Source organism: Bubalus kerabau, chromosome 6, assembly GCF_029407905.1.
Source record: "Bubalus kerabau isolate K-KA32 ecotype Philippines breed swamp buffalo chromosome 6, PCC_UOA_SB_1v2, whole genome shotgun sequence".
Lineage (NCBI taxonomy): Eukaryota > Metazoa > Chordata > Mammalia > Artiodactyla > Bovidae > Bubalus > Bubalus kerabau.
In genome coordinates, this window is record NC_073629.1 from 60,359,491 (window position 1) to 60,365,756 (window position 6,266).

Here is a 6,266-nt window from a genome sequence, read left to right on the forward strand (position 1 = left end):
GCTGTCACATCCCCTCTTTTGCCCACTTAAAGTGTGTTCAGTTCAGTTCAGTTGCTCAGTCGTGTCTGACTCTTTGCGACCCCAAGGACTGCAGCACCTCAGGCTTTCCTGTCCATCACCAAGGCCTGGAGCTTGCTCAAACTCATATCCATCAGGTTGGCGATGCCATCCAACCATCTCATCCTCTGTTGTCCCCTTCTCCTCCTGCCTTCATTCTTTCCCAGCATCAGGGTCTTTTCCAATGAGTCAGTTCTTTGCATCAGGCAGCCAAAGTATTGGAGCTTCAGCATCAGTCCTTCCAATGAATATTCAGGACTGATTTTCTTAAGGATTAACTGGTTTGATCTCCTTGCAGTCCAAGGGACTCTGACAAGGCTTCTCAAACACCATAATTCAAAAGCATCAATTCTTCGGCACTCAGCTTTCTTTATGGTCCAACTCTCACATCTAAACATGACTACTGGAAAAACCACAGCTTTGACTAGATGGACCTTTGTCAACAAAGTAATGTCTCTGCTTTTTAATATGCTGCCTAGGTTGGTCATAGGTTTTCTTCCAAGGAACAAGCGTCTTTTAATTTCATGGTTGTAGTCACCATCTGCAGTGATTTTGGAGGCCAAGAAAATAAAGTCTGTCACTGTTTCCATTGTTTCCCCGTCTATTTGGCATGAAGTGTTGGGAGCAGATGCCATAATCTTAGTTTTTTGAATGTTAAATTAAATGTAATATAAAGTGTGTTAGACTGCAAATAATTGCGGGGGTTTTGTCAAAACTCCAATCAGATCACTCCAATCAGAAAGGATCTTTGGCATTTTAATTATTAGTAACTAAATATCAGTTGCAACCTCACAACGAATGACAGGACATCCTTGTGTGTGGAGCTGCTGAGCCCAAGAATCACTGCAGGGGACTGCCAACGGTCTCATGTGGACCAAACACACTGTGAGATGAGAGGAGGGGGGCCTTGATGGGGCTGAAGCACACTAGGGTGTCTTGTAGGAAATCGCAGATGCTATAGACTCAAGTCGGAGAAGGCAATGGCACCCCACTCCAGTACTCCTGCCTGGAAAATCCCATGGACGGAGGAGCCTGGAAGGCTGCAGTCCATGGGGTCACTGAGAGTCGGACACGACTGAGCGACTTCACTTTCACTTTTCACTTTCATGCATTGGAGAAGGAAATGGCAACCCACTCCAGTGTTCTTGCCTGGAGAATCCCAGGGATGGGGGAGTCTGTTGGGCTGCCATCTATGGAGTCGCACAGAATCGGATACAACTGAAGTGACTTAGCAGCAGACTCAAGTCTAGCATTGTTCCTGACATGTGGAGACTCACAAATGAGCTGAACTGAAAAATGCAGGGCAACAATACCAAAGACCTGCAAATCCTGGCCAGTCAAATCCAAGGTCCAGCAGAAGGCAGGACTTGCTTCCTTCAATGCAGACAGACAGGTAACACCCCCGCCTCCCTCCCTGTAGCTTCATTATCTCAGTGAATCAGGCAGACTGAATTTTCTAAAGGAACTGCATGACTTATCAGACTGGACTATGTTTTAAATTGAATAACATGAAAACTCATTCCTCCCTTAGCTAGAGAATAGGGGCCAGAGGCAGGGTGGAGTGGTAGGAGGTCAGATTAAAAAGGGATAAAATAAAGGAGCTACATATTCTCTGCCGTGAGTGGAGTGTGAAATTAATTTTGTGACTTTGTAACACGTATATTGCTATTTTCTGGTTTTTCAATTTTAGATATTCTCTTATACCACTCCATGGCATTTTCTCCCTTTTCATTGTAATTTCTGAGAGTTAATAACACTATCTTTAGTTTTTCTCTTGGTACCTTTATGTAAACATCGGATTACATGCTTAAATCTCCCTTTCTTGTCCCATCTACTTCCAGTGATGCCCCAAGTTTCTATCATGTAAGATAAGGGCACTTCATATCTTCCACCTTCTAATTTCTGTCATTTGGATAATTAATGTTTATCTTCTGTAACTGTATTTGAGTCTTATTATGCATTATATATAGGTTGATCAAAATAGTCAAGAATCAAAAATAAAGTTGTTACTTTGAGTATGAAATACTTTCCACTCCAGGGCCATGTCAATATCAGGATGCCAGCACCTTCAGGGTCACAGCTGCCGTGTAACAAATTAAGCACCTCCTATGCACCATGGTTGCATAATGGCTTGCTGAACAATGCAGATTTATAGTTTCGGGAGTCAGAAGTCCTCCGTGAGTCTCCTTGGGCTAAAATCAAGGTGTCAGCAATGCTGGTTTCTTCTGGAGGCTCCAAGGGAGAAAATTTGTTTCCCTGCCTTTTCCAGCTACTAAAGGTCACCAAAATTCCTTGGCTGGTGGCACCTTCCTCCTTTTTCAACGCAGTATTTCTCTGGTCCTTCTTCACTCACCACGTTTCTCTCTGACCATAGCCCGTAAAAGTCCTCTGTTACTAAAGATTTATATGAGTTGTTTGGGTTTACCTGGATAATCCAGGATAATCTGCCCATCTCAAATTCCATAATTTGAATCACATGGGCAAAATCCCTTCTGCTCTGTAAGGTAAAATGAGCACAGGTTCCAGAGATTAGAGCATGGACATCATTGAGGAGTTACTGTCCTGCCTACCACCCAAAATGAAATGTTCCTGATGTTGAGAAAAAATAGATTATACTTTTTAGGCCTCATCAGTTGCTCAAAACTCACACCACATTTTTAATGTGCTTCATTTGTGGATTGCAATTTTCCTACTTAGGTTTTTTTTTTTTATTATTTTTAGTAAAGACTTTTGTTAGAAGTACATTTTCTCCTTTCCAAATCCTTAATAATACCTACCTACTTTTTTCTGTATTATTAATCATCTACATCTTTCATTTCTTTAAAGATTGAAGTGTGATTGAGTCTTTTTTTTTTTTTTCCTTTTTTTAAAAAAAACCAGTTATTTTTTGAGTTCACCTTATTCTTGTTCTAGTTTGGACCAGTTGCTCTCTAGGCCTACTGTTCTGTCTTCACCTTGGGTTTCTTGTCCTTGAATTCTTGGTAAAGCCCACTACTTATACTCTACATTTTTATATTTGTCATTTTTCACTGTAATTCCCAAGGAACTTTTCATGAAACAATGAAGAGAACATCTCTGAGTTCTTAGATGTGAAAAATGACCTCTCTGAATCTTTTGCATTGCTTTGTTGTATTCACTTGTATTCCCTTGATTCTGATTTCTAATATAATTTGGCTTTCTAAAAATAAAATTATCATTTATATTTTTTCTGTGAATTATTTGTGTTTTTTCTTCAAAATTTTAGTTGGATTATCTTTTGCTAGAGCTATATTTATACGTAGTGAAGATTAATCCTTTGTAATAAATACTGCAAAATTTTCTTCCAGAATAACAGTTATTAAAAAATATTTTTGTGGACCTTTTTATTTTGTATATTTAGAATTTATCTTTTAAATTTATAGTGTTCAATCTCTTATGACTTCAGCTTTTGGGTTTTGTTTAGAAAGACTTATGTATTCCAAGTTATACAAATATTCTGATTTTTTTCTAATAAATATGTACTTTTATTGTTTAGTTTTAATCCATCTTGAATTTGATTCTGTTTATTATAATTTGTTACAAATTTCAAACAAATCAACACCATTTAGATATTCAGTTTATCTTTTCCTCCACTGTTTGAAATACAATCTGCATTAGATTATTAGCTTGTATGTTCTTGGGACTATTTCTGAACTATTTTGTGTTGATCTGGTTCCTCAGCTGTACTGTGTTGTTTTAATTACAATAGTTTTAAACTCTAGATACTCAGGACAACTTAACCTCTCCTTGTTATTTTACTGAATCATCTTAATGAATTGTATATGTGAATTCTTATAAAATCTTGAGAATAAGGTTGATAAACTCCATAAAAATTATCTAGGATTTTGATTGGATAACATTGAACTTATAGATTAACTTGAAGAAACCAAACAATATTGACTTTAAAACTTTTTTTTTAATTGGAGGAAAATTGCTTTACAATGTTGTGTTGGTTTCTGCAGCGGTATTGAGGAACCTATTTGCAGGGAAATGCAGATATAGAGAATGGACGAGTGGACACAGCAGGGGAAGGAAAGAGTGAATGGAGTAAATGGAGAAAGTAACACTGACAAATATACATTACCATATGTAAAGAAAAAAATGAAAAAGCAAGAGAGTTCCAGAAAAACATCTATTTCTGCTTTATTGACTATGCCAAAGCCTTTGATTGTGTGGATCACAATAAACTGTGGAAAATTCTGAAAGAGATGGGAATACCAGACCACCTGACCTGCCTCTTGAGAAACCTGTATGCAGGTCAGGAAGCAACAGTTAGAACTGGACATGGAACAACGGACTGGTTCTAAATAGGAAAAGGAGTACGTCAAGGCTGTATATTGTCACCCTACTTATTTAACTTCTATGCAGAGTACATCATGAGTAACGCTGGGCTGGAAGAAGCATAAGCTGGAATCAAGATTGCCGGGAGAAATATCAATAACCTCAGATATGAAGATGACACCACCCTTATGGCAGAAAGAAAGAGGAACTAAAAAGCCTCTTAATGAAAGTGAAAGAGGAAAATGAAAAAGTTGGTTTAAAGCTCAACATTCAGAAAACTAAGATCATGGCATCTGGTCCCATCACTTCATGGGAAATAGATGGGGAAACAGTGGAAACAGTGTCACAGTTTATTTTTTTTTGGGCTCCAAAATCACTGCAGATGGTGATTGCAGCCATGAAATTAAAAGACACTTACTCCTTGGAAGGAAAGTTATGACTAACCTAGGTAGCATATTGAAAAGCAGAGACATTACTTTGCCAACAAAGGTCCGTCTAGTCAAGGCTATGGTTTTTCCAGTGGTCATGTATGGATGTGAGAGTTGGACTGTGAAGAAAGCTGAGCACCGGAGAATTGATGCTTTTGAGCTGTGGTGTTGGAGAAGACTCTTGAGAGTCCCTTGGACTGCAAGGAGATCCAACCAGTCCATTGTGAAGGAGATCAGTCCTGGGTGTTCTTTGGAAGGAATGATGCTAAAGCTGAAACTCCAGTACTTTGGCCACCTCATGCGAAGAGTTGACTCATTGGAAGAGGCTCTGATGCTGGGAGGGATTAGGGCAGGAGGAGAAGGGGATGACAGAGGATGAGATGGCTGGATGGCATCATGGACTTGATGGACGTGAGTTTGAGTGAACTCCAGGAGTTGGTGATGGACAGGGAGGCCTGGCGTGCTGCAATTCATGGGGTCGCAAAGAGTCAGACATGACTGAGCGACTGAATTGAACTGAACTGAAAGAAAAAATCATTCTGACACTTGTTAAAATGGTAATGAAGACTTTATTCAGGACTACTGCAATAGGTGTTAAGACTATCAAAAAACGGGAGAGAGATCAGGTTCAGTTCTAAACACAACAAAGACAAGTGAAGATTACAGCCAGTGAGCAGAATGAGGGGTGTCAGTGGATGAAAAATTATTAAGAAGAGACACTGAGGGAGAAGGGGTTCTTGTAAACTGGCTTAACAGGATTCTTGCTGCAGGAAGGTAATAGTGATAAGATATCTAGCATTGGTTGGGGGGAGTCTCACTAAACTGACTTTGCAAGTTTCTTTTAATGCAGGGCAAAGCAGGCTAAAGACAGGTACCAATGATAAGGCTGAGTGAAAAAGGGCACAGAGGAGAAGGTCTAAAATTTGGTCACAGAGGGAGTTTTTGTCACTCTTTCTATCCAGAAGCATAATGGTTCTCTATATTACTCATATTATATACTATATACTTCTAAAAAGATTCAGTTTTTTTAATCAGAACTCACTCCTTTTTTGTAATATTTATTCTTTAGTATGATACAGTTTTTGTTAATATTGTGAGTGACGCTTTAAAAATTACATTTCCTATTTTTTATTTGAGTCATATGGGAAAACCTGATTTCTGTAGGTTGATTCTGTGTTTAGCCATTTTATACTTCTATCTTATTAAGTTTAGTCATTTTTCAATTCATTGTCTTAAATTTTAAGCATGTTTTTCCACTTTCACTTCAGTTCAGTTCAGTCCAACTCAGTTGTGTCTGACTTTTTGCGACCCCATGGATAGCAGCTTGCCAAGCTTCCCTGTCCATCACCAACTCCCAGAGCCTATTCAAACTCCTGTCCATTGAGTCAGTGATGCCATCCAACCATCTTATCCTCTGTCATCCCCTTCTCCTCCTGCCATCAATCTTTCCCAGCATCAGGTCAGAAATAAAGAAAAATAAAG